The sequence below is a fragment of the Panthera onca genome, chromosome X (assembly GCF_046562875.1).
Source record: "Panthera onca isolate mPanOnc1 chromosome X, mPanOnc1 haplotype 2, whole genome shotgun sequence".
Taxonomy (NCBI): domain Eukaryota; kingdom Metazoa; phylum Chordata; class Mammalia; order Carnivora; family Felidae; genus Panthera; species Panthera onca.
This window is the reverse complement of record NC_138357.1, coordinates 59,430,589-59,457,438: the sequence shown is the minus strand read 5'-3', so window position 1 is coordinate 59,457,438 and position 26,850 is coordinate 59,430,589. Positions and strand designations below refer to the sequence as shown.

Sequence of the window (26,850 nt, the reverse complement as noted above, 5' to 3'; positions counted from 1 at the left end):
CTGTCAAGATCCATGTGCTGTATACTTCAAGCCCCTCTCCCTTCTCCTTCGCAGATTCACAGTGGCTGAGACTTGAAGATTCCCCTGTAATTTCTATAGGGCGAGACTAGACTACAGGCTTCCATGAAGTTACTCAAAATGCTGAGGACATTGGTTGTCTCCTCTGGGCTCCCTTTTCCCAATGGAGAAACTAGAGGCTCAGGGGAGACCTCTCCACATGGTTCTGTGCTGGCCCGTGTGAGGCGCTCTGTGGTTACTGTGTAGCCATTTCTTTTGCCCTTCTAATGCAGTCTGTCTTGGTCTCTTGGTGAAGGGGGATGCTTCCACCTGACCCCTGTGTTCTAGGAACCTCTCAGTGGTGTCTTGTTCATGAGTAATCATTAGTTGTTCTGGTGAGTGGGAGCAAAGTCAGGAATGACCTATGTTACCTTCTTGCTGATATCACTTCTCAATTGATAGAGTATTCTGAATTTGACTATATATTTACCTTCACCAATGAGTTTTATACTTTTATATGTTTTCATGTTGTTACTTAGCATGCTTTTATTTCAACTTGAAGAGCTCTCTGAGATTTATTTTAAGGAGGACTGTGGTGAGGATCTCTCTTACCTTTTGTTTTGGAATATCTTTTTGTCTCATTCATTTATGAAGGTCAGTTTTGCCTGGTATAGTATTCTGAATTGTCAGTTTCATTTTTCATTCAGCCCTTCAAATATACTATCCAACTCTTTTCTAGCGTGGAAGGTTTTTGCAGATAAACCCACTGAAAACCCTATGATGGTCTCCTACTGTATTGTGTCATTTTCTCATGCTGATCTCAAAAGTCTCCTTTGCCTTTTAACATTTTGATTGTCATGTGTCTCAGAGTAATCTTTGTTAGACTGATCTTGCTTAGGGTTTTGAGCTTTCTGTACCTTGATGTTTTATGACTTCCAAAATTTTGGAAGTTTTCAGTTACTATTTCTTTAAAAAAGCTTTATGCCTCCACTTCTCTTGAGATTCCCATGATGTGATTCTTTATTCACTTTATGGTGTCTCATAATTCATGCAAGCTTTCTTACTCTTTTCTGTTATTTTTTTTTCTTTTTGTTTCTTTAACCAGATAATTTCAAATGGTCTGTCTTCAACTTCACTGATCCTTTTGTATGATCATGGCTGTTAATGAAGCTGTCTGTTGAAATTTTCAGTTCTGTCTTTGTATTCTTCAGCTCTGGGATTTCTATTTGGTCCTTCTTATAGTTTATATTAATTTATTAAAATTATCAGTTTGCTTATTGTTTTCCTGATTTCATTCAGTTGTCTGCGTTCTCTTGCATTTCACTGAATTAATTTAAGATGGTTACTTTGAATTTTTTGTCACACAAATCATAGATCACCGTATCTTCAGTGTTGGTTACTGAAGTTTTATTAGTTTCTTCTAGTGGTGTCACATTTGCCTGATTGTGATCTATGTAGCTTTGCATTAGTGTATTTGCATTTGAGGTATCAAACACCTTTTGCAGTTTCATTTATTTTATTTTATTTTTTATTTTTAAAAATTTACTTCAAAATTAGCATATTCTGAAACAATGATTTCAGGAGTAGATTCCTTAATGTTCTTTAACCATTTACTCCATCCCCCCTCCCGCAACCCCTACAGCAACCCTCAGTTTGTTCTCCATATTTATGAGTCTCTTCTGTTTTGTCCCTCTCCCTGTTTTTATATTGTTTTTGCTTCCCTTCCCTTTTGTTCACCTGTTTTGTCTCTTAGAGTCCTCATAGGAGTGACGTCCTGTGGCTTTTGTCTTTCTCTGACTGACTAATTTCACTGAGCATAATACTCCCCAGTTCCATCCACATAGTTGCAAATGGCAAGATTTCATTCTTTTTGATTGCCAAGTAATACTGTGTATAGATATACCACATCTTCTTTATCCATTCATCCATCGATGGACACTTGGGCTCTTTCCATACTTTGGCTATTGCTGACAATGCTGCTATAAACATGGGGGTACATGTGTCCCTTCGAAACAGCACACCTGTATCCTGTGGATAAATGCCTAGTAGTGCAATTGCTGGGTTGTAGGGCAATTCTATTTTTAGTCTTTTGAGGAACCTCCATACTGTTTTCCAGAGTGGCTGCACCAGCTTGCATTGCCAACAACAATGCAAAATGGATCCTCTTTCTCCGCATCTTTGTCAACATCTGTTGTTGCCTAAGTTGTTAATGTTAGCCATTCTGACAGGTGTAAGGTGGTATCTCATTGTGGTTTTGATTTGTATTTTCCTGATGATGAGTGATGTTGAACAGTCTTTCATGTGTTGGTTGGCCATCTGGATGTCTTCCTTGGAGAAGTGTCTATTCAGGTGTTTTGCCCATTTCTTCACCGGATTATTTGCTTTTTGGGTGTTGAGTTTGTCAAGTACTTCATAGATTTTGCGTACTAACCCTTTATCTGCTATGTCATTTGCAAATATCTTCTCCTGTTCTGTCGGTTGCCTTTTTGTTTTGCTGATAGTTTCCTTCACTGTACAGAAGCTTTTTATTTTGATGAGGTCCCAGTACTTCCTTTCTGCTTTTGTTTCCCTTGCCTCTGGAGATGTGTTGAGTAAGAAGTTGCTGAGGCCAAGATCAGAGGTTTTTGCCTGCTTTCTCCTCGAGGATTGTGATGGCTTCCTGTCTCACATTGAGGTCTTTCATCCATTTTGAGTTTATTTTTGTGTATGGTGTAAGAAAGTGGTCCAGGTTCATTCTTCTGCATGCCGCTGTCCAGTTTTCCCAGCACCACTTGCTGAAGAGACGGTCTTTATTCCATTGGATATTCTTTCCTGCTTTGTCAAAGATTAGTTGGCGATACGTTTGTGGGTCCATTTCTGGTTTCTCTATTCTGTTCCATCGATCTGAGTGTCTGTTCTTGTGCCAGTACCATACTGTCTTGATGATTACAGCTTTGTAATATAGCTTGAAGTCCAGGATTATGATGCCTCCTGCTTTGGTTTTCTTTTTCAAGATTGCTTTGGCTATTCTGGGTCTTTTCTGGTTCCATACAAATTTTAGGATTGTTTGTTCTAGCTCTGTGAAGAATGCTGGTGTTACTTTGATAGTGATTGCATTGAATATGTAGATTGCTTTGGGTAGTATCGACATTTTAACAATATTTGTTCTTCCTCTCCAGGAGCATGGAATCTTTTTCCATTTTTTTCTGTCTTCTTCAATTTCTTTCATAAGCTTTCTATAGTTTTCAGCATATAGATTTTTCACCTCTTTGGTTAGATTTACTCCTAGGTATTTTATGGTTTTTGGTGCAGTTGTAAATGGGATCGATTCCTTGATTTCTCCTTCTGTTGTTGCTTCATTGTTGGTGTATAGGAATGCAACCGATTTCTGTGCATTGATTTTATATCCTGCAACTTTGCTGTACTCATGAATCAGTTTTAGCAGGTTTTTTTGTGGAATCTGTTGGGTTTCCCATATAGAGTATCATGTCATCTGCAAAGAGTGAAAGTTTGACCTCCTCCTGGCTGATTTGGATGCCTTTATTTCTTTGTGTTGTCTGATTGCAGAGGCTAAGACTTCCAGTTCTATGATGAATAACCGTGGTGAGTGTGGACATCCCTGTCTTGTTCCTAACCTTAGAGGGAAAGCTCTCAGTTTTCCCCATTGAGGATGATATTAGAGTTGGGTCATGCATATATGACTTTTATGATCTCGAGGTATGCACCTTCTATCCCTACTTAATTGAGTGTTTGTATCAAGAAAGGATGCTGTATTTTGTCAAATACTTCCTCTGCATCTATTCACAAGATCATATGGTTCTTGTCCTTTCTTTTATTGATGTGATGAGTCACGTTAATTGTTTTGCGGATATTGAACCAGCCCCGCATCCCAGGTATAAATCCCTCCTGGTTGTGGTGAATAATTTTTTTAATGTATTGTTGTATCCAGTTAGCTAATATCTTGTTGAGGATTTTTGCATCCATGTTCATCAGGGAAATTGCTCTATAGTTCTCCTTTTTAGCGGGGTCGCTGTCTGGGTTTGGAATCAAGGTAATGCTGGCTTCATAGAGTTTGGAAGTTTTCCTTCCATTTATACTTTTTGGAACAATTTCAAGAGAATAGGTGTTAACCCTTCCTTAAATGTTTGGTAGAATTCCCCTCGAAAAACATGTAGCCCTGGACTCTTGTTTTTTGGCAGATATTTGATTACTAATCTGATTTCCTTACTGGTTATGGGTCTGTGAAAATTTTCTATTTATTCCTGTTTCAGTTTTGGTAGTGTATATGTTTCTAGGAATTTGTCCATTTCTTCCAGGTTACCCATTTTATTGGCATATAATTTCTCATAATATTCTCTTATTGTTTTCATTCCTGTTGTGTTGGTTGTGATCTCTCCTCTTTGTTTTTTGATTTTATTTATTTGGATCCTTTCCTTCTTCTTTTTGATCAAACTGGCTAGGGATTTATCAATTTTGTTTATTCTTTCAAAGAACCAGCTTCTGGTTTCATTTATCTGTTCTGTTTTTGTTTTGTTTGTTTTGTTTGTTTCAATAGCATTAATTTCTGCTCTATTCTTTATTATTTCCTGTCTAATTCTGCTTTTGGGTTTTATTTCCCATTCTTTTTCCAGATCCTTAAGGCATAAGGTTAGATTGTATAGCTTAGATCTTTCTTCCCTCTTTAGGAAGGCCTGGATTGCTATATACTTTCCTCTTAGGATGGCCTTTGTTGCGTCCCAGAGGTTTTGGTTTATAGTATTATCATTGTCATTGACTTCCATATACTTTTTAATTTCCTCTTTAACTGCTTGGTTAGTGCATTCATTCCTTAGTAGGAAATTCTTCAGTCTCCAAGTATTTGGTACCTTTCCAAATTTTTTCTTGTGGTTGATTTCGGGTTTCATAGTGTTGTGGTCTGAAAATATGCATGGTATGTTATTAATCTTTTTGTACTTCCTTAGGGCTCATTTTTGTCATAGTATATAGTCTATTCTGGAGAACGTTCCATGTGCACTGGAGAAGAATGTGTATTCTGCTTTAGGATGAAATTTTCTGAATATATCTGTTAGGTCCATCTGGTCTAGTGTGTCATTCAACGCCATTGTTTCCTTGTTGACTTTTTGATTAGATGATCTGTCCATTGCTGTTAGTGGGGTGTTGAAGTTTCCTACTATTATGATATTACTATCAATGAATTTCTTTATGTTTGTGATTAATCGCTTCATATATTTGGGTGCTGCCACATTTGGCGCATAAATGTTTACAAGTGTCAAGTCTTCTTGGTCTATAGACCTCTTGATGATGATATTATGCCCTTCTGCATCACTTGATACAGTCTTTATTTTAAAGTCTAAATTGTCTGATATAAGTATGGCTACTCCGGCTTTCTTTTGTGGACCATTAGCATGATAGATGGTTCTCCATCCCCTTATTTTCAATCTGAAGGTGTCTTTAGGTATAAAGTGGGTCTCCTTTAAAACAGCATATAGATGGATCTTCTTTTCTTATCCATTCTGTTACCCTATGACTTTTGATTGGGGCATTGAGTCCGTTGATGTTTAGAGTGAGTACTGAAAGATATGGATTTATTGCCATTATGATACTTGTTGAGTTGGAGTTACTGGTGGTGTTCTCTGGTCCTTTCTAAGGACATTTCTACACATATATATATCCTTTCTACATATATATATCCTTTCTCCCCTCAACAAGTTCCCCTTAAAATTTCTTTCAGGGTTGGTTTAGTGGTCACAAACTCTTTTAATTTTTGTTTGTCTGGGAAACTTTTCATCTCTCCTTCTATTTTGAATGACAGCCTTCCTGGATAAAGAATTCTTGGCTGCATATTTTTCTGATTCAGCACACTGTATATATCCCAGCATTCCTTTATGGCCCGCCAAGTTTCTGTGGATAGGTCTGCTGCAAACCTGATCTGTCTTCCCTTGTAGGTTAGGGACTTTTTTTCCCTTGCTGCTTTCATGATTCTCTTCTTGCCTGAGTATTTTGTGAATTTGACTATGATATGCCTTGTTGATGGTTGGGTTTTTTTTAATCTAATGGGGGTCCTCTGTGCTTCCCGGATGGTGATGTCTGTGTCTTTCCCCAGGTTAGGAAAGTTTTGCGCTATGATTTGCTCACATAACCCTTCTATCCCTATTTCTCTCTCTTCCTCATTTGGGACCCCTATGATTCTGTTTTTATTCCTTTTTAATAAGTCACTCATTTCTCTAATTCTTAAATCGTGCTCTTTTGCTTTAATCTCCCTCCTTTTTTTTCCTGCTTCATTATTCTCTATAAGTTTGTCCTCTATATTGCTGGATCTCTGTTCTGCCTCATCCATCCTTGCCACCGCTGCATCCATCCGTGATTGCAGCTCATTTGTAGCATTTTTTATTTCATTCTGGCTATTTTTTACTTATTTTATCTCTGCAGAAAGGGATTCTAATCTATTTTCAATTTCAGCTAGTATTCTTATTATCATGATTCTAAATTCTTGTTCAGACATCTTGCTTGTATCTGTGTTGGTTAAATCCCTGGCTGTCATTTCTTTGTGCTCTTTCTTTTGGGGTGAATTCCTTCATTTTGTCATTTTGAAGGGATGAAAGGAATTAAGTAGGTAGAAAAATTGTAATTAAAAATTAAAATTAAAAAATATTAAAATTAAAAATTAAAACACACGCATACTCACAAAAGTCAAATAGATGATGCTAGATCCTATGTGTGTTTTGGTCTGAGTGTTTAAAGTAGTTTGACAGATTAGAGAAAAAAAGGAAAGGGGGGAAAGAAAAAAAAGGAAATCATTTGAAAATTTGAAAAAATAAATACACTGAAGTAGACTAAAATGAGATGATGGGGGTAAAATAGAATTTGAAAAAATATACACAAGTAAAGAATATAATAGAAAGAAATTAAAGAAAAATATTTTAATAAAAACTAAAAATAAATATGAATTTTTTCATTTTCTGTATTTAAGAAAAAAGAAAAGCAACAAAAAGAAAAAAAAACAAAGAAAAGAAAAAAGAAATCATTTGAAAATTTGAAAAAGTGAATACACTGTAGTAGACTAAAATAAAATGATGGGAGTTAGAATTTGAAAAAAATTATATAAAAGCAAAAATATAGTAATAAAAATTAAATAAAAATATTTTTAAAAGAGATCGAAAGTAAAAATGAATTTTTTCTCTTTCTGCATTCAAGAAAAAGAAATGAAAAAGACAAAAAAAGAAAAAGAAAAAAAGGAAATTGTTTGAAAATTTAGTCTACTCAAGTAGACTAAAATCAAATGATGGAAGTAAAGTAGAATTTGAGAAAATGTACACAAAAGTAAAAAATATAGTAATAAAAATTAAAGACAGATATATTTAATAAAAATTGAAAATAAAAATGATTTTTTCTCTTTCTTTAGTCAAGAAAAAGAAAAGAATTGTAAAAGAGAAAAAGGAAAAAGAAAAAAAAAGAAAAAAATTGAATAGATGAACCTGCTAACAGATTGAAGTAGGACTGAAATTGCTTTGTTTTCCCCTAGAAGTCAGTCTATGTAGCCCTTTATAGTCCATAAGCTAAGCCGGCTGTGAGGCTTGTGTTCTTGAAGAGCGAAGTTGGCCCAGTTGGGTGGGGCTCAGTGTAACAGCTCCACTCTCCACTAGATGGCCCTGCTAGCCTACTGGGGTGGATTGTTGCAGTGCTCATAGGTGCTTATGTGCATGCGTGGGAGCAGTGAAAATGGCACCACCCAGCTACCCAGTCTGTTGTCTTGGATCAGCAATCGTGCACTGGTCCTGTCTTCAGCTCTTGTCCATCCCCTGCTTTTTCACTCTCCATGACCAGGCCCCAGGCAGTACCTCTCTCCCAAGTTTTGTCTCAGATGCAGCTGCTTTCCCTGGCCCCCTACTTCTGAAGGACTGCGGCTTTGAGTCGTTTACCCCTCTGTGGGAGGGTCTCACCGAGCAATGGCCAAATGAGCAATGACCAAATGTCGGCTGCACCCAGGAATGCCTGCTGGACCCTGCTGTTGCCGGTGCCCCGAGACTGTGGCCAGGTGCCAGCCCGCCCCAGCAAAAGTTCATGAGACAGTGTAGCATCAGCGTTTCAGGGATTATGGAAAATCACAACACACATCTGGTACCAGGCTTCACCCTCAAAGACCTTGCCCCAGCACCAGGGAATGTGGTTGCCTTCTGGGGTCTGCTGGGACCAGGTGGCTTCAACAGTCTTACCAAATGTCCTTCCAACAGTGGAACCGCTTGTCCCTGTGTGGCCCGAGAACCTCTCAGACCCCACTCTTCCTGGGGATTTGCCCTTCCCAACAGAGCACTGCCAGGTATCGAGCTGCAGAGTTGCAGCCTTTGCACTCCCCTTGTTCACAGTCTTAATGGAATTTAAACCCTCTCCTTTCTCCTTTCTCCTCTATCCCTTTTTAGTTTAGTCTCTGTGGCTGTTTCCAATTTTCCACTTTCTCTCCAGCTGCTTTTGGGGAGGGGTGCTTTTCCGGTATGCTCCCCTCCTCAGTCTCCATCCTCTCTCTGCCCACAAAAGGGGTTCCCTACCTTTTGCAGCTTCTCATTCCCCAAGTTCAGCTCTCTGCACCACTTACCTGCTGAATTCTGTGGCTCAGGTTGTGCATATTGCTGTGTTAATCCTCCAATAACTTTCTAGGTGTGTAGGATGGTTTAGTGTTGGTCTGGCTGTATTTCATGAATGTGAGACACAACAAAAAGCTTCCATGCTGTTCTGCCATCTTGGCTCCTCCCACCTTTTGCACTTTTCTAAGACTGGTCCATAGGTAAAGACCTCCTGTTAGTTCCCCCTTCTGATACCATTATCTCCAGATTCACAGTTGCACTGTGTTGGAGCTAATTATGAAACTGTCTCTAGGTCTACAGTGCATTCCACCATTGATTAAGCTTGTTACCAGGGGCTCTGAATAGCATGGATTATGTCCCTGGGTAGATAAGTGTACCTTTAGTACATTGTTCAGTAGGGTAGCACTGGGACAAGGATCTGCTTCAGGGCCAACAGCTGGGTCCTCAGAGAATGGGCCTATTACCAGATGTGCAGACATTTGTGACTCCTGCTAAATCCCTGGGAGGGACTCTGTTTCTGGTCATTCTATGGATACCTGCATGGGCAGCACTGGCCCTAAGCTATGGTTGAGAAGGTCTGGAACTGAGCCCTGTGGCTGTTTCAGGTTTCACAACCAATATTGAGGTTTGCAAACCTCAATATTTTTGAGACATGGGTTTGAATATTTCCCAAGGTGGGCATGACTGTTCCCTGACTATAATTGGAGGGGCTGGAGCCTAGTAGAGGTCTGTTTCAGGTACTCCTGAGGAATATACATGTGCATCGCCCGCTTAATCCTTATGCTATAAGGACTGCTCATAGACTGAAGCTGAGAGGGGTTGTTACTGAGTTTAGGCCTCTTTTCAGGATCTACAGGAGCATAGACAGGAGTGTCTCTCACTGTGTTCCTGAGACATTACTACTCATGAACTGTGGCTAGTAGGGGACAGAGCTGAATAGGGAACCCTTTTAGGATCCTTGGGGAAACAAACCAGTATATCTCTTGCTGGGTCCCTGGGCCAGCATGTCTGCTGGTGGACTGTGGCTGGAGCCAGGTATAAGGCCCGTTTTAGGATCTGGCTTTCAGACAAGATTGTCTCCCAGTGGGTCTCTGGGTTAACAGGAATGCTGGTAGATTGTGTCTGGAAGGGGGTTAGAGCCATGTATCTGGACCTTTCTAGTATCTCCAGGGTTGCATACATGAGTGTCTCCTGCCTGGTCTCATGGCTGGCATGTCTGTTGGTAGACTGTGATATTGATGGGGATAGAGCAAAGTATAGGGCCATTTCAAGATCTCTGGGGTTACAACTAGGAATATTTCTCACTAGGTGCTACCAGGACTGTTTGCAGACTGCAGCTAGAGGTGTCTAGAGCCATTATGGAATCTACATTTAGATTGAATTTGGTGAGCTTACCTCCAGGGCTTTCAGACTGAAGCCAAAAGGGACTGGAGCTGGTTCACTAGCCACTTCAGGATCCACACCCAGGACCAACGTCTGTATACCTATTACACAAAGCACAGATGGGCATGATTCCTTCTGACCCCTTAGCATATGGTACTGTTGCCCAGACCAAAGGTAAATACAGCTTTAGCCAAGTCCTCAGGGGTATAAAAAGCTAATTCTGTGTCTCAAGTCAGAACTATGTTTGATGAGTCCACCACCTGGGTGTGGGCCTGCCTTTTGCCTCCTCAATATGACTCTTGTAGGTCCTGGATTGACCTGGGTTTCATAATGTTCTGTCTGCATCACAAAACTCCCATAAAGGCAATCTTGTCCGTGGATGTATATAAAATAATTGATGAAGTGGTATATGAGTGAAGGACACCTTGTTCATCCATCTTGTGGATATCACTCCATCAAGGCTGTATTTTTATAAACCGAGCAGGCCCCACCACCTGACCAGACACCAGGACATTCTCAGACTCCTCGATTCTCTCTTAATCCATATCTTCTTTACGTGTTACTTTTTTTCTTACTTACATTAATCAATTCTTGTCATTATATCAATTTCTTCTATAGAACATATTTGGCCTACATTTGCTCCTTAGAACTATTCTCACTCACATTTTGATGGCTGCATAGGCTCAATGCTTAGATCTACAAACACTTCTGTTTCCTGATTAAGCACCATTTGCCGATTTTTGATGGCTTTAGTACAATCCACTCTAGGAAGTTGAATGTTTTGGATTGTGTTTACTTATAGCAGTTTCCTTAATACTTGCTCTGGTTCTCAGCCCAACGTTAAGTGTAAAACAATACATTGTACTTGGGCTCCCACCTACTGAATTGGAAATAAATTATATTTAAAACTCACTACGTCCTATAGACATACCTGGAAGATGTTGGGGGTTTGGTTCTAGACCACTACAATAAAGCAAATATCACAATAAAGTGAGTCAAATAGATGCTTTGGTTTCCCATTGCATATGAAAGGTATTTTGCACTATACTGTATTAAGTGTGCGATAGCATTATGTCTTAAAAACAATGTACATATTTTAATTTAAAATACTTTATTGCTAAAGAATGCTAATAATCACCAGAGCTTTCAGCAAGTCATAATCTTCTTATAAGTAGAGAATCTTGCCTCAGTGTTGAAGGCTGCTGATTGATCAGCTTTTTAAGGTTGGAATGGCTGTGGCAATTTCTTAAAATAAGACAATAATGAAGTTTGTTGCATCAATTGACTTTTCCTTTCATGAAATTTTTTTTCTATAGTATGCAATATCTTTGATAGCGTTTTACCCACAGAACTTCTTTCAATATTGAAGTCAATTCCCTGAAACCTTGCCACTGCTATATCAACTAAGTTTATGTAATATTTTAAATATTTTATTGTCATTTCAACAATATTCACAGCATCACACCCAGGAGTAGATTGTAACATATTTTTGGGTACACCACATTTAAAAATTTTTATTGTAATTCCAGTATAACTAACACTCAGTGTTATATTAGTTTTGGGTGTACAATATAGTTATTTGACAGTTCCATATATCACCCAGTGCTCATAATGGCAATTGCACTCCTCAATCCTCATCACATATTTCACACATCCCTGAACCTACCTCCTCTCTGGTAATCATCAGTTGGTTTTTTATAGTTGAGTCTATTTCTCTCTCTCTCCCTCTCTCTCTTTTCCCCTTTGCTCCTTTGTTTTGTTCACTAAATTTCACATATGAAATTTCACATTTGGTACTTGTTTCCTTTCTCTGACTAACTTATTTCACTGAGCATTATACACTCTAGCTCCATCATTGTAGTTGCAAATGTCAAGATTTTATTTTTTTTTCATGGCTGAGTAATATTCCATTGTGTATACCACTTCTTCTGTATCCATTCATCTATCAGTGGACCTTGGTATACTTCCATAATTTGTCTATCGTAAATAATGCTGCTGTAAATAAATATAGGGGGGATTGTATTCATTTGAATTAGTGTTTTTGCATATTATTTGTAAATACCCAATAGTGTGATTACTGGATCATAGGGTGCTTGTATTTTTAAATTTTTGAGTAACCACCATACTGTTTTCCACAGTGGTTGCACCAGTTTGTATTCCCACAAAAGTGCAAGAGAGTTCTATTTTCTCCACATCCTTGCCAACACCTGTCTTTTCTTTTCATTTCGATTTTAGCCATTCTGATAGGTGTGAGGTGATATCTCACTGTAGTTTGTTTTGCATTTCCCTGATGATGAATAATACTGAGCATCTTTTCATGTGTCTGTTAGCCATTTGTATGTCTTCTTTGGGAAAATATTTGTTCATGTCTTCTGCCCATTTTGGATTATTTGTTTTCTGGGTGTTGAATTGTATCAGTTCTTTATATATTTTGGATACTAACCCTTTCTCCAATATATCATTTGCAAATATTTTCTCCAATTCCTTCGGTTGCCTTTTATTTTTATTGTTTGTTTCCTTCATTGTGCAGAAGCTTTCTATTTTAATGTAATCCCAATAGTATATTTTTGCTTTTATTTCCCTTGCCTCAGGAGATATACATAGAAAGTGTTGCTATGGTCAATGTCAAAGACATTGCTGCCTATGCTCCCTTCTAGGAGTTTTATGGTTTTAGGTCTCATATTTATGTGTTTAATCCCTTTAGAGTTTATTTTCTGGGTGGTGTAATAAAGTGGTCCAGTTTTATTATTTTGCATGTAGCTGCAGTTTTTGCAGAACCATTGATTGAAGAAGCTATCTTTTCCCCATTACCAATTTTTTACTGTTTTTTCAAATATTAATTGACCATATAGTTGTTGGTTTATTTCTGGGTTTTCTATTCTATTTCATTGATCTCTGGGTCTATTTTTGTGCCACTACCATACTGTTTTGGTTACTACAGCTTTGTAATAGTAACTTGAAATCTAGAATTGTCATACATCCAGCTTTGCTTTTCTTTTTCAAAATCGCTTTAGCTATTCACAGTCTTTTGTGGCTCCATATAAAATTTAAGATTGTTTGTTCTAGTTCTGTGTAAAAATGCTATTGATATTTTTATAAGGATTGCATTAAATGTGTGGATTGCTTTGGGTAGTATAGACATTTTAACAATATTTGTTCTTCTAATCCATGAGCATGGAATGTCTTTCCATTTCTTTGTGTCATCTTCAGTTTCTTTCATCAATGTTATAACTTTTAGCTTTCAGAATACAAGTACTTCACCTGTTTGGTTAGGTTTATTCCTAGGTATCTTATTGTTTTTGGTGCAGTTGTAAATAGTATTGTTTTCTTAATTTCTTTTTATATTCCCTCAATATTAATGTATAAAACTGCAACAAATTTCTGCATTTTGTATCCTGAGACTCACTGAATTCTATATCAGTTCTAGTAGTTTTTTGGTGAAGTGTTTAAGATACCCTATATAGAGTATCATGCCATCTGCAAAGAGTGAAAGTTTTACTTTTTCCTTACCAATTTGGACACATATTTTTTTCATTGTCTGTTTGCTGTGGATAGTACTTTCAGAACTATTATGAATAAAAGTAATGAGAGTGGACTTGCTTTTCTTGTTCTTGACCTTAGGGGAAAGCTCTCAGTTTTTCCTATTGAGTATAATGTTTTCTGTGGGTTTTTTATATGTGGCCTCCATTATGATTAGCAATGTTTCTCTCTATCTACTTTGTTGATGGTTTTTATCATGAATGGATGTTGTCTTATGTCAAATGCTTTTTCTGTCTCTATTGAAATGATAATATGTTTTTTCCTGTTATTGATGTAATGTATCATATTTATTATTTTGTGAATACTGACCTATTCTTTCATCCCAGGATTAAATCCCACTTGATCATATTGATTGATTTTTTTTAACATTCCATTGGATTTGTTTTGATGGTATTTTGTTGAGTATTTTTGAGTCTATGTACATCAGAGATATTGGCCTGTAGTTCCCTTTTTTGTGTGGTTATCTTTATCTGGTTTTGGTATCAGGGTTATACTGGCTTCATCGAATGTATTCAGAAGCTTTCCTTCTTCTATTTTTTTGGAATAGTTTGAGAAGAATAGTTATTAACTGTCCTTTAAATGTTTGATAAAATTTGTCTGTGAAGCCCTCTGCTTCTGGACTTTTGTTTGTTGGGAGTTTTGTTTTGTTTTGTTTTTATTGATTCAGTCTCCTTGCTGGTAATTAGTCTGTTCAAGTTTTCTATTTTTTTCCTGCTTCAGTCTTGGTAGTTTACATATTTCTAGGAATTTATTGGTTTCTTCTAGGTTGTCTAATTTGTCATTTTTCATAACATTCTCTTGCAATTGTTTGTATTTCTGTGGTATTGGTTGTTATTTCTACTCTTTCATTGGTGATTTTGTTTATTTGAGTACTTTCTCTCTCTACCTTTTTTCTATTTTTGATTAGTCTGGTTACAGGTTTATAAATTTTGTTGATCTTCTCAAAGAACCAGGTCCTGGCTTGATTGACGGATTCTATTTTTCTTTTAGTTTCCATACTGTTTTTTTTTTTTTTTTGGTCTTGTTTGTTTTTTTGGTTGTTTTTTTTTTTTTTTCTCCAATCTTTATTCTTTCCTTCCTTCTGCTGGTTTGGGTTTTGTTGTTCTTTCTGTAGCTCCTGTCAGTGTAAAGTTAGGTTGTTTATTTGATATTTTTCTTATTTCTTGAGTTATTCCTGTCTTGCTATAAATTTCTGTCTTAGAACCACATTTTCTGCATCCTGAAGGGTTTGGACAGTTGTGTTTTTATTTTCACTTCTCTCCATGTAATTTTTAAAAATATTTATTTATTTATTTTGAAAGACAGAGAGAGAGGGAGAGAGAGTGCATGTGTAGGGTAGGGGAAGAGAGAGAAGGAGAAAGAGAATCCCAAGCAGTCTATGCACTGTCAGCACAGAGACCAACATGGGTCTCAATCCCATGAAATATGAAATCGTGACCTGAGCTGAAACCAAGAGTCAGATGCTTAACTGACTGAGCCACCCAGGTGCCCTCTCCATGTAATTTTTGATTTCTTCTTTGATTTCTTGGTTGACCCATTCATTGTTTAGTAGTATGTTATTTAAACACTTTGTATTTGCATTCTTTCCAGACTTTTTTCTTGGGGTTGATTTCTTGTTTCATGGTGTGTGGTCAGAAAAGATTCATGGTATGTATTTGATATTTTTAAATTTGTTTAGGCTTCTTTTGTGGCCTAGTATGTGATCTGTTCTGGAGAATGTTCTCTGGGTACTCAAAACATTGTGTATTCTGCTGTTTTAGGATGGAATGTTCTGAATATATCTGTTAAATCCATCTGTTCCAGTATGTCAATTAAAGCCACTGCTCCCCTGTTGATTTTCTGTTTGGATGATATTTTCATCAATGTAAATAGGGTGCTAAAGTCCCCTAGTATTATTGTGTTATTATCAGTTGGTTCCTTTACATTTGTTTATAACTGTTTTATGAATGTGGTTTCTCCTATTTTGAGTGCATAAATATTTACATTTGATATATCTTCTTGTTGGATTGTCCCCTGTATTATTACATGGTGTACTTCTTTGTCTACTTTTAGACTTTGTTTTAAAGTCTATCATGTCTAGTATAAGTATTGCTACTCAAGATTTCTTTTGGCATGCATTTGCATGTTAAGTAATTCTCTGTTCCTTCACATTGAACATGCAGGTGTCTTTAGGTCTGAAACGAGTCTCTTGTAGACAGCATATAGATGGGTCTTGTATTTTTTTATCCATTTTGTCACCCTATCTCTTTTGATTGGAGCATTTAGTCCATTTTCATTCAAAGTAATTATCAGTAGATATGTATTTATTTCCATTTTGTTCGTTGTTTTTTTTTTTTTTTGGTTGTTTTGTAGTTTTTCTGTCATCCTTTCTTCTCCTCTTTTTCACGATTTGCTGGTTTTCTTTAATGATATACCTGAATTCTTTACTCTTTATATTTTGCATATTTATTACTGTCATTTATTTATAGTTACCATTCAGGTTGTATATAATATATTTTGCATATAGCAGTCTATATTAAGCTGATGGTTGCTTAATTTTGAACCTATTCTTTACTCCTCTCCCCTCCTCATTTCTGATATTTGATATATTTTCATTTTTTTTTCTTTCGTGCTTCTCTTGGAAGATATTTGCAGGTATACTTTTTTTTTTTTGCTTTTGTACTTTCTATTTTTCTCATGGCTTTTGTTTTACACTCACAGAGTCATCTTTAACATTTCTTATAACCCTGGTTTAGTGGTCATAAATTCTTTTAACTTTTGTTTGGGAAATTCTTTACAGGAGTAGATTACATCTTAAGAAAACACTTTCTTTGCTCATCCATAAAAAACTCCTCATCTGTCAAAGTTTGATCATGAGATTGCAGCCATTCATTGACATCTTCAGGCTCCACTTCTAATTCTACCCAGCTCTCTTGCTATCTCTACCGTATCTGCAGATACTTCCTCCACTGAAGTCTTGAACCTGGCAAAGTCATTCAGGAATATTGGAATCAACTTCTTCCTAACTCCTGTTAATGTTGCTATTTGGAACTCTTCTTTTGAATCATTGATATTCTTAACGGCATCTCAAATGGTGAATCCTTTCCAGGAGGTTTTTCAATTTACTTTGCCAAGATCAATCAGAGGAAACACTATCTATGGTAGCTATGGCCTTAAAATGTGTTTCTTAAATAAAGACTTGAAAGTCAAAATCACTCCTTAATTCATGGACTTCAGAATGGAAATTGTTTTAGCAGGCATGAAAACAACATCAGTCTTGTATATCTCCATAGGAGCTCTTGATTTACCAGGTGCATAGTCAACAATCAGTAAGATTTTGAAAGGATTTTTTTTTTCTGAACTGTAGTTCTCAATGGTGGGCTTAAAATAATCAGCATACCATGTTATAAACAAACATGCTGTCATCTAGGCTTTGTTGTTCCATTTATAGAGCACAAGAAAAATAGATTTAGTATAATTCTTAAGAGCCTTAGGATTTTTGGAATGGTAAATGAGTCAGCGTGTCCTTTGAAGCTAGGCATTGACTTCTCCTCCTAGCTATGAAAATCCTATATGTCATCTTCCAATAGAAGGCTGTGTCACCTACATTGAAAATCTGTTTGGTATAGCTAGCTTCATTAGTTATCTTAGCTAGATCTTCTGGATAACTCTCTGCAGCACTTGATACTTCACTTTCACTTTTATGTTATGGAGAATGCTTCTTTAATTTTCATGAACCAACCTCTTTTAGCTTCAAACTTTTTTTTTTTTTTCCTAAACTTTCCTCACCTCTCTCAGCCTTCATGGAATTGAAGAATTGGGGCCTTGCTCTGGATTAGGGTTTGGTTTAAGGGTATTTGTAGCTAGTTTGATCTTTTGTCCAGACTACTAATACTTTCTCCATATCAGCAATAAAGCTGTTTTGCTTTCTTATAATTTTTGTGTTCACTGGAGTAGCACTTTTAATTCTTTTTTCAAGAAATTTTCCTTTGCATTCACAACTTGGCTAACTGGTGCAAGAGGACTTTCTTTCAAACTATCCCAGATTTTGGCATGAATTCTTTACTAAGTTTAAACTTTTAAAGATTTTAAAGTAAGAGACATGCAATTCTTCTTTTCACTTGAACACTTGGAGGCCATTGTAGTGTTATTAACTGGCCTAACATCAATATTGTTATGTTTCAAAGAATAGGAGGGCTAGACGAGAGGGAAAGAGATGGGAGAATGACTGGTTGATGGAGTGGTAAGAATACACACATTTATTAATTAAGTTTGCTGTCCTGTGTGGGTGTGGTTCATGACCCCCTGAAACAATAGTATCAGTTAAGGTCACTGATCACAGATACCATAACAATTATAATAAAAATGAAAAGGTGAAAAATTGCAAGAATAACCAAAATGCAACAGAGACATGAAATAACCAAATGCTGTTGGAAAACTGATGTCAATAGACTTGCTGGATGCCATAAACCTTTAATATATATTAAAAAATGCAATATCTAAAATGTGATAATAAATAAATATATAAATAGATAAAAAATAAAATGTGACAAAGAGAAGCACAATATAATGAGGTATGCCTTATATTTAGATAGTTCATGTGATAGTTTTAGTTCATGTGTCTTTCAGGGAATTTGAAGTGGATACACAACTGTAATAAAGGTGACATACTCAGAAAGTGGCTTCTCAATCAACAAGAAAAAAAATACAATAATGATTATTTGTTGTAGACTCTAAGTCTAAAGTTCTCTTTTGTCCAACAAAAGAGCAGACCCAGGATTAAAGTGAAAGATGGCTAATGTCCGGGAAAAGACAAGAGCCCCAAATAAGGGTCCTTGCCCCATATTTATTCAGCTCAGAAGGCTTACAAACATGGTGGGTGTGTACAAAGAGACAAACTAGGATCATTAACTTGGGGACATGAGGGAAAAGGGGGGTTTTGAAGATATACAGTGTGTGGGGTTTGGGTCAATAGAAAACAAAATCTGGCTGCTGGGCAGATGGGTCGATGGTTGTTAATGGCACACATGAGGCGCTGTGCTTATTTATCTTTGCTAGCCTAGGGGATGAGACAGGGGGAATAACCTCAGGGTTAATAAGGCACCTTTTATTTGGTTAACCTTCTCTGCTTTGGGCTGCTTTGCCTGCAGCACAGAGGTCCATAGTCCACCAATTTACCTAACCTGGCCTTATTCTCCTATGAAGGGAGCTTTTCTGCTATAGTACTAAATTGGGGGTGCTTCCATCCTGAATATATAGTCTTGTTTATTTCATATACCTACGTATTGGGCACCTTTGCGCTGCTCCTATTTTGGCCTTTGCCTCTCCCTCTCTATTCTGTGGGCTCTGCATCCCCTCTCTATTTTGGGGTACCTTTGCAACTCCCTATTCCTGGCACCTTTGTATTTCCCTATTCTCAGGGTGTCTTTGCACCCCCCTATCTTGGAGTGCCAATCTGGTTTACCCAAACTTGGGTGTGAGCATTTTATGACTTTGTATTTCTTTATGACTTCTTAACCCATTGGTGTAAGCCCCAGGGGATTCCTAAGCTTATCCCCCACAATTATTCTCTGGGTTCACTGTTTTTTTTTTTTTTGATGTTTTCATTAAACATCCATTAAAATGGATACAAAATAATGAAAAGATTCATTAAGTGCTAAGAAAATGTCAAACTATAATATGTTAAGGTATGGTTCACTGGTAATTGATCAGAATACAGAATCAGAATTTAAAATGACCTATACTGAATATAAATTAAACACTCCAGTGGCATGTCACAGTGAGCTTCTGAAGAGAGTATAGGGAGACAGTTTTCAAAATCATTTTATTTTTGTTAAGTAAACGCTTATCAGAAAAGAATTATCTTTAATACCTAGTGTCTCCTTTTGAATGCTACATCAAATATGGGATACAAAATATATTACAATAATGGAGATGTATGTACATTGTTATTATACACTATGTATTTTAAAATGATTTTCAAATATTGTTTCTTTTTCCCATTATTCCTCTACATTATGTCAATAATATTTTAGAGTTTGTTATTTCTATTTGACAGACTGGGAAACTGAGATGCAGTGGTTAAATCATTTGCTCAAAATTAGTATATACCACATATTATTTATAGATTCACCTATTGATGGACAGACACTTGGGCTACTTCCATAATTTGGCTGTTGTAAATAATGCAATAAACATATAGAATTGTTCAATCTTTATATTGTACACCCAAAACTAATATAACACCGTATGTTAACTGTGAGAAATAAGGGAGATGATTCATTTTCAGAAATACCAAATAAAAGCTGTGCTGTGTAGTTAACAATATTTCCTACTGGAAATATGTACGATTCCCACTCCCCAACAATGGAGTTCCAAATCTTTAAATCCTTCAATTCCTGGTTTTTCCCCTCGATTTCATGGGCTTATTTTTGTGGGTTTTGCAATGAGCATGCGCTGAAGAATAAAAGAGGGACTGAAAGTCTCTGCATCACATCAGGGAATGTATATTTGTTCCAGTCAGACTACTTTTTGCCTTACATGGGCATAGGCGACATCTGGGTAAGTCTGTAACCTCTGAAGTACTCAGGCAGTGAGGAATTAGGGGAGGGAATTGCACACGAAGAGATAAATTGTTTACTATAAGTGCCCATAGTATGCCTGTCCATCAGATACCTGCTCTTGCAAGAATGTTGATTAAAGCTTCATTTCACTGTGCTCTGAATCTCTGCATCCCTTCTTTGATTGGGTCAGTGGGCTTATTTCTCACATTAGCTATACTGGAATTAAAATTTCAAAAATACAGAGTTAGGTAGTGGAATTGGCAGTACTAGATAACGAGACTCCTGATCCTTTACGTTTACGTTAGCCTTCATTCATTCACTCAGTAAATACATTCTTTTGACTCCTTCCACATGTGAGACATTCTTCTGGATGTGGGGGATATGGTGAGACAAAAACTCATGGATTGACTTTATTGAATTTATACATTCCAGAAATATGAAGACTAGTAGATAGCTACCTAAAGACTTATAAAAGACTGCACAAAGTAGAAATATTGGGTAAAATATTTAAAAATACATAGTTTGCTATAAAATGTAAAATAAAAGAATGGTTAAATGAAATGTGATATTTTTGTGAGTTAGAGATCTAACACACCAGAGATATTCATGGAAGGAAGAATTTGATTTTAAAATGTGTGTACAAAAGTGTGTTTAGGGACTGGTTCTTTATTCCCAGGGGAATGAAGAAATTAACATTTCTCCAGGAACTCCCTACTGTCTTAATGTTAATGACTTGCGAGAGGGAAAAACATCCTTAGCTTGACAACAGCTAGGCCTCCAGTAATCTGTAAGTCTTCTTTAGCATATGAAAATCCCTTTAAGAAACTTCCTCTTTATCTCCCCCACTCCATAGTATATAAAAGAATCACCCCTCACACTTATAACACATCTCTTTCTGCCCATGGGTTGTGTCTCTGCTTTAATAAAGTCACCTTAGTTTTGCATCAAAAAAAGGAAAAGATGCATCCTCATGTCTGAAAAGGAAAACTAATGAGATGGCATTATTTACTACTAAGAGATGAAAGAAATTTTAAAACAGAAGCATAAAATTGTAGCCAATAATTTTATCATAAAGGCAATATATGAAAGAGAAAAAAGTGGATAAATGGTAAGGTATGGACATTTTTAGAAGTTAATGATCATGTGTAAATGACTATAGTTTAGATCTTACAAGTAATCTGCGCTAGAAAAGGAAGAAAATAAATACCATGTAATAATATTTTCATTAATTTTTTTTCTTTCCAACTTTGTATTTAAATTACAGTTGGTTAGCCTACAGTGTAATATTAGTTTCAGGTGTACAATATAGTGATTCATTACTTCCATACAACACCTGGTGCTTATCACAAGCAAACTCCTTAATCCCCATCACTTACTGAACCCTTCCTCTCTCCCACCTTTCTAGTAATCATCAGTTTATTCTCTATAGTTGAGTCTGTTTCTTGGTTTGTCTCTCTCTTTATAAATATTTTTGTTTTAAAACTTTAATCATGAAACATTTTGGTTACTTTTTGGTGATTTGTGATTATTACTCTCATAATTATTAATAAAGGCAGTCATGAAAAGAATAAATTCCAGTTTAAAGAGTTATTTCATATCAATTCATTTTATCCTCAAGTATAACTTAATGTTTTTAGCCTTCAATCTTTGACTACAACCTAGAGTTTTCATGAAGAATCGCATTTTGTAAATAAGATAATTAGGAGTTCCTGGGTGGCTCACTTGGTTAAGTGTCTGACTCTTCATTTCACCTCTTTATTTGCACTGACAGCACAAAGCCTGCTTGGGATTCTGCTTGGGAATCTCTCTCTGCCCCTCTCCCACTTGTGTGCACATGCTCTCTCTCTCTCTCTCTTTCTCTCTCTCAAAATAAATAAACATTTAAAAAAATTAAAAATAAGATAATTAAATACTAAGTGGAACAATTATGTGGTTAGCAAATTGTAATGATCTCTGACTATAAGTCCAGTGCTAGAAAAGAGTATCTGAGTGCTTGGGAATTATTTTATACTGTTTATACTTCTATTAATGAAGGTCATAAATGTATTGCTTTTGGAAAATACAAGTGTTGTGAATGTTTTCTTTTTTAAAACATTAGGAGCTTGTGTCAGGTAATCACTAAGCAATATAGAAACTTTTAATCAAAATCTTCCATTTACTAGTATCATATAGACATGACTTTGGAGGATATAATTCCATTTGCATCATAGTATGAGACTTTAAAAATGATATGTTTTTCTTTTTATGTTACTACCTATTCTACATGGTCCTAGAAACAAAATATTTCTCCATGTTTTGACTTTTTGTGTATTCATGGTTGACTTTAGGCAAATTGTAAAATAGGTGGATGCTTCCACTCAATGGATAACAGAAAAATTAAGCAGAAAGTATAAACAAATATTCTGTCTTATGTGTAATATATGTAAGACCAGGTATAAAGATATGTAGATCTTATTTATGATGCAAGATATAAACAAATATATATTGGAGCCTTACTTTAGAAATAAGCAATGTTCACAGTATGGAATTTAAAATGGTTCCTCTACCTTTCTATAAAACTATGGTATGTAAATAAAGGAAATGATTTGGTGTAATATTTAGCTTATTTTCAATCATACAAATTCCCATTGCCTTTTGCATAAACCCTTGAAAAAATTCCCATATTGTAGGTATCACTTATATACACATAATATACAGATGGTGTATATACTCTAAATTGATCTGTTCCATTCTCAAATTCTGACTGTGCGTACTACAATAAAATTATTCAGCTGTTATTCTTACACCACAAACATTGGACAGAATAGTGTTAGAACATGCAGCACACATAATGAATCCACTAGAATTATCAAAAGTATTTGGAGGAAGGTGGTGGTACATAGAGAATAAACTCCTCTGCCAACTTTGAAGGGATAAAATGTGTTTCTGAAACATTAATTTCTACTGCTACTACTGTCATCAGTTCATGAAAGCTGTGTAAAACTAATGAAGATTATATACAAACAAAAAGTAATTAAATGTCAAATGGAAAACAAATGGATTTATTTAATTTCATGAGTCATAATGGAATCTGAAAAGCCTGTAATTCAAATTTTAATGGAAAGATGAGGGGTTCTTTTTTGGCTGTCATCATGCTTATAGTATCATAAAGGGGTTGATGTAAAAATATGTCTTTTGGCACATTATGACCTTCATAGTTTCAGAAGAAATTCAAGGGGTGCCTGGCTGGCTCAGTCAGTAGAGCATGTGACTCTTAATTGTGGTTGTGAGTTCAAGCTTCACGCTTGGGATAGAGATTACCTAAAATTCAAAAAAATAAGAAATTCAATATCAAGGGCAAACTAACACTTGAGGAACACTTTTGGTTGGACACCTTTGTGACTTCATTGGTATATGTAATTAATAATGAAACTTTCCCATTACTATGTTAATATAAATGGCTTTTAAAAATTTCAACATGGTTCCCTTTTTTTTACAGTTTAAATAACATTATTTGTTGTTAGTTATTCATGCTAAAATAATCACCATTGTGGCACTCCTGGGTTTTCATTTCTCTTTTCTAAATATTCCCAAAGTGTAAGTTACTTGACCTAGTTGTTTTTGAGTTTACTGAAAGGAATGTTTTCTTTCTGCAAAATGTTCTTAAAACAAAAAGTAAAAAAAAAGAGAAGACATATATCTTATTTTCACTCTTTAAAAAAGGTCTAGTGAAGTATACACCAAAACAAGGATAGTATTTATCAATTGTTTAATCTTAACAGAATTTTCAAAAACTACATTAGAAAGTCAATTCAGGGGCGCCTGGGTGGCTCAGTCGGTTGAGCTTCCGACTTTGGCTCAGGTCATGATCTCACAGTCTGTGAGTTCGAGCCCCGTGTCGGGCTCTGTGCTGACAGCTCAGAGCCTGGAGCCTGCTTCCGATTCTGTGTCTCCCTCTCTCTCCGACCCTCCCCCATTCATGCTCTGTCTCTCTCTGTCTCAAAAATAAATAAACATTAAATTTTTTTTTTAAATAAAAAAAAAGAAAGTCAATTCAAATTCATAATATCAGACGGTCTATTTAATTTCCTTGAAGATTTTTTAAGATTGCGAAGAGATTGCCCACTGTATAGAGTCTGGTAGTTAAAAATTACATAAAAATTTATATGTTTTTGGTATATACTAATTATATATAAATAATAACAGCTCTTATTTGTATAGCATTTGATATCTATAACAATCCTATGCATGGATAAAACAGGTGTTAGTATCTACATTTTAGAGATAAATAAAACAAGCCAAGGCTCTGATACGTTTAAGTGATCTGTGAAAATTCAGATCTCACACTGTGTACCTAAATGTCTTTCCATTTCACCACTCTGACAGTAGCATGGCATACATCAAAAAATTCCCATATTTCCCTATCACTCTAGGGGCTAATACATTTAATAATGTAGTAGAAAGAACAGTGAGTATCAAGAGGCTTCTGTTCCCAGGATAAGATCTGCTAATAATTAGCTGTGTGATCTTGGGAAACCATTTATGTGAGTTGGAGACTGAAAAATGTTCTTAAGTCTATAAACTCAGCAAATGTATTACCTATTAATTCCTTAAAATTACTGGAAGATGTACTTCAGGTGACTAAAAAATGAATAAAAATAAATAATTCAAGGACAGGTATGTTGTAGTATAAAAGAACCAGCAATGAGCAATGAAAGTAGTAAAGCATAGTTTTTCAAAATAATCTTTGTTAATATGGTTATATACTTAACACAAAATTTTGAAAAACTCTGGAAAGCTAAAGTATATAGCCCAATAATATTAATTTATTTTAATATTAATGATAATTTGTATCTGAAATCCCAGATTATATCAATAAATGCTGGAAAATGCTGGGAAGCCAAAGATGGAAATAAAAACATGCTAATGTTTATATCTTAAATTCTGGCAATGGCAATTTCATTATGACATCTATAAGAAAAGTAGATTTCATCATTTTGAACTACTTTCTTTTTCTTATTCTAAAACCACTTGAAAGAAGGAAAAATGCCCAAATATACATCTTACTTTTCTAATCAGCAAATGTAAAGCAAGCTTATTTTCAGGAGGTGGATGCTACAAAAACAAAGCTATTCATCAGAAATCTTAAAGGGCCTATTTTTAGGTTGATTTATCATTTTTTTTTAAAAAAAACTTAACATTTATTTATTTTTGAGAGACAGAGACAGAGCATAAACAGGGGAGGGGCAGAGAGAGAGAGATACAGTATCCAAAGCAGGCTCCAGGCTCTAAGCTGTCAACACCGAGCTGACACAGGGCTTGCACTCATGAACTGCAAGTTCATGACCAGAGCCAAAGTCGGGTGCTTAACTGACTGAGCCACCCTGATTTATCATTTTTAAAGTGAAACACTAAGAGTGAACATCTGAACACATCACGTAATAGATTTTATATTAGGAAGAAGTAATTATTGAAGAAATGTGGTCTTGGTTCTCTGGTTTCATGGAAGTCATTAATATGGTCTTTTCACATATCTTATTGGACCTAGGCTAAAAATAATCATAAACTCATTTCTCACATAATTAAATAAAATTCTCTGCACCTCAGAATTTCAAAACCTAAAAAAGGGTATGTCCTTTTTCAGTAGGTTTCTTTACTACTTAGTAAATCAAATTCACTGATCATTAAACCAGGAAGCTAGAGTAACTTCTTCCGAAGAGGGAGAATTCATTATTGCAACCCTGTGGTTAATCCTGATAACCATTTGATGAGGCTTTGGACAAAAGCATGATGAATGGGAATGTGTGTACACATGTTCATGCAAAGATAAAACACATATATGTAGGGCGCCTGGGTATCTCAGTTGGTTAAGTGATGACTCTTGATCTCAGCTCAGGTCAAGATCTCCTGGTTTGGGAGTTCAAGCCCTGCATCAGGTTCTGTTCATGAAGCCTGCTTGGGATTCTCTGTCTCCTTTTCTCTCTGCCCCTACCCTGCTCGCTTGCTCTTTCAAAAATAAATAAACATTAAAAAAAGAGAAAACACATATGTGAGATAAGTGTCAAATCACTTGAAGTGGTACATTTAATGTTTATTTATTTTTGAAGGAGAGAGTGCACATGAGAGAGTGCAAGTGGGGGTGGGGCAGAGAGAGAGAGAGGGAGACACAGGAACTGAAGCAGGCACCAGACTCTGAGCTGTCAGCACAGAGCCTGACATGAGGCTTGAACTCACAAACTGCGAGATCATGACCTGAGCTGAACTCAGACGCTTAACCGACTGAGCCACCCAGGTGCCCCGAAGTGGTACATTTAAATACCAGTGCCAATTAATATTCGTATGTTATATTAGGAATGTATGTATATTTAAATTGCCAGCTCTCAGAAAGGACTATATATATTTAGCAGGGCTCTGAGATAAATTAAAAGTAAGAATCTCCTTTCCTGTCTCTTAGATCTATACCCATTTCTGTTCAGAACACAAAGTAATATAGAGTTTTCCATCAGTAGACTATACTTTAATAAGGAAATGAGATAGGTATACAAATAAGGCAGTACCAGAATTAACATGTGCTAACTGTAGGCAAATGGTTGTTGCCACATTAATAAAATTACTTCCCTCAATATTTACATGACTGAACCTCATTCCTTTCACATCTTTATGTAACTACTGCCATGAATGGTGTATGTATTACCAAAAGCAATATGTAAAGTATGAAAAGTGTTTGGTGGTAATTTTGCATCCCTTTTATGTTACTTTGGCTAAATGGTGCTGCTGTTGAATATATTTATAGTGTGTTAGATAAGTGTGTTAGATAAGTGCTGCCTTATTTCTTACCCCAAACTCTCACT

At 36.0% G+C, this 26,850-nt stretch overlaps 1 protein-coding gene across 3 annotated transcripts in view; it reads left to right on the top strand.

Moving 5' to 3' along the window:
• The window catches only part of LOC145713536 (uncharacterized), a 447,260-nt gene that overhangs the window by 125,993 nt on the left and 294,417 nt on the right, over positions 1–26,850 (top strand). The window lies entirely within an intron of this gene.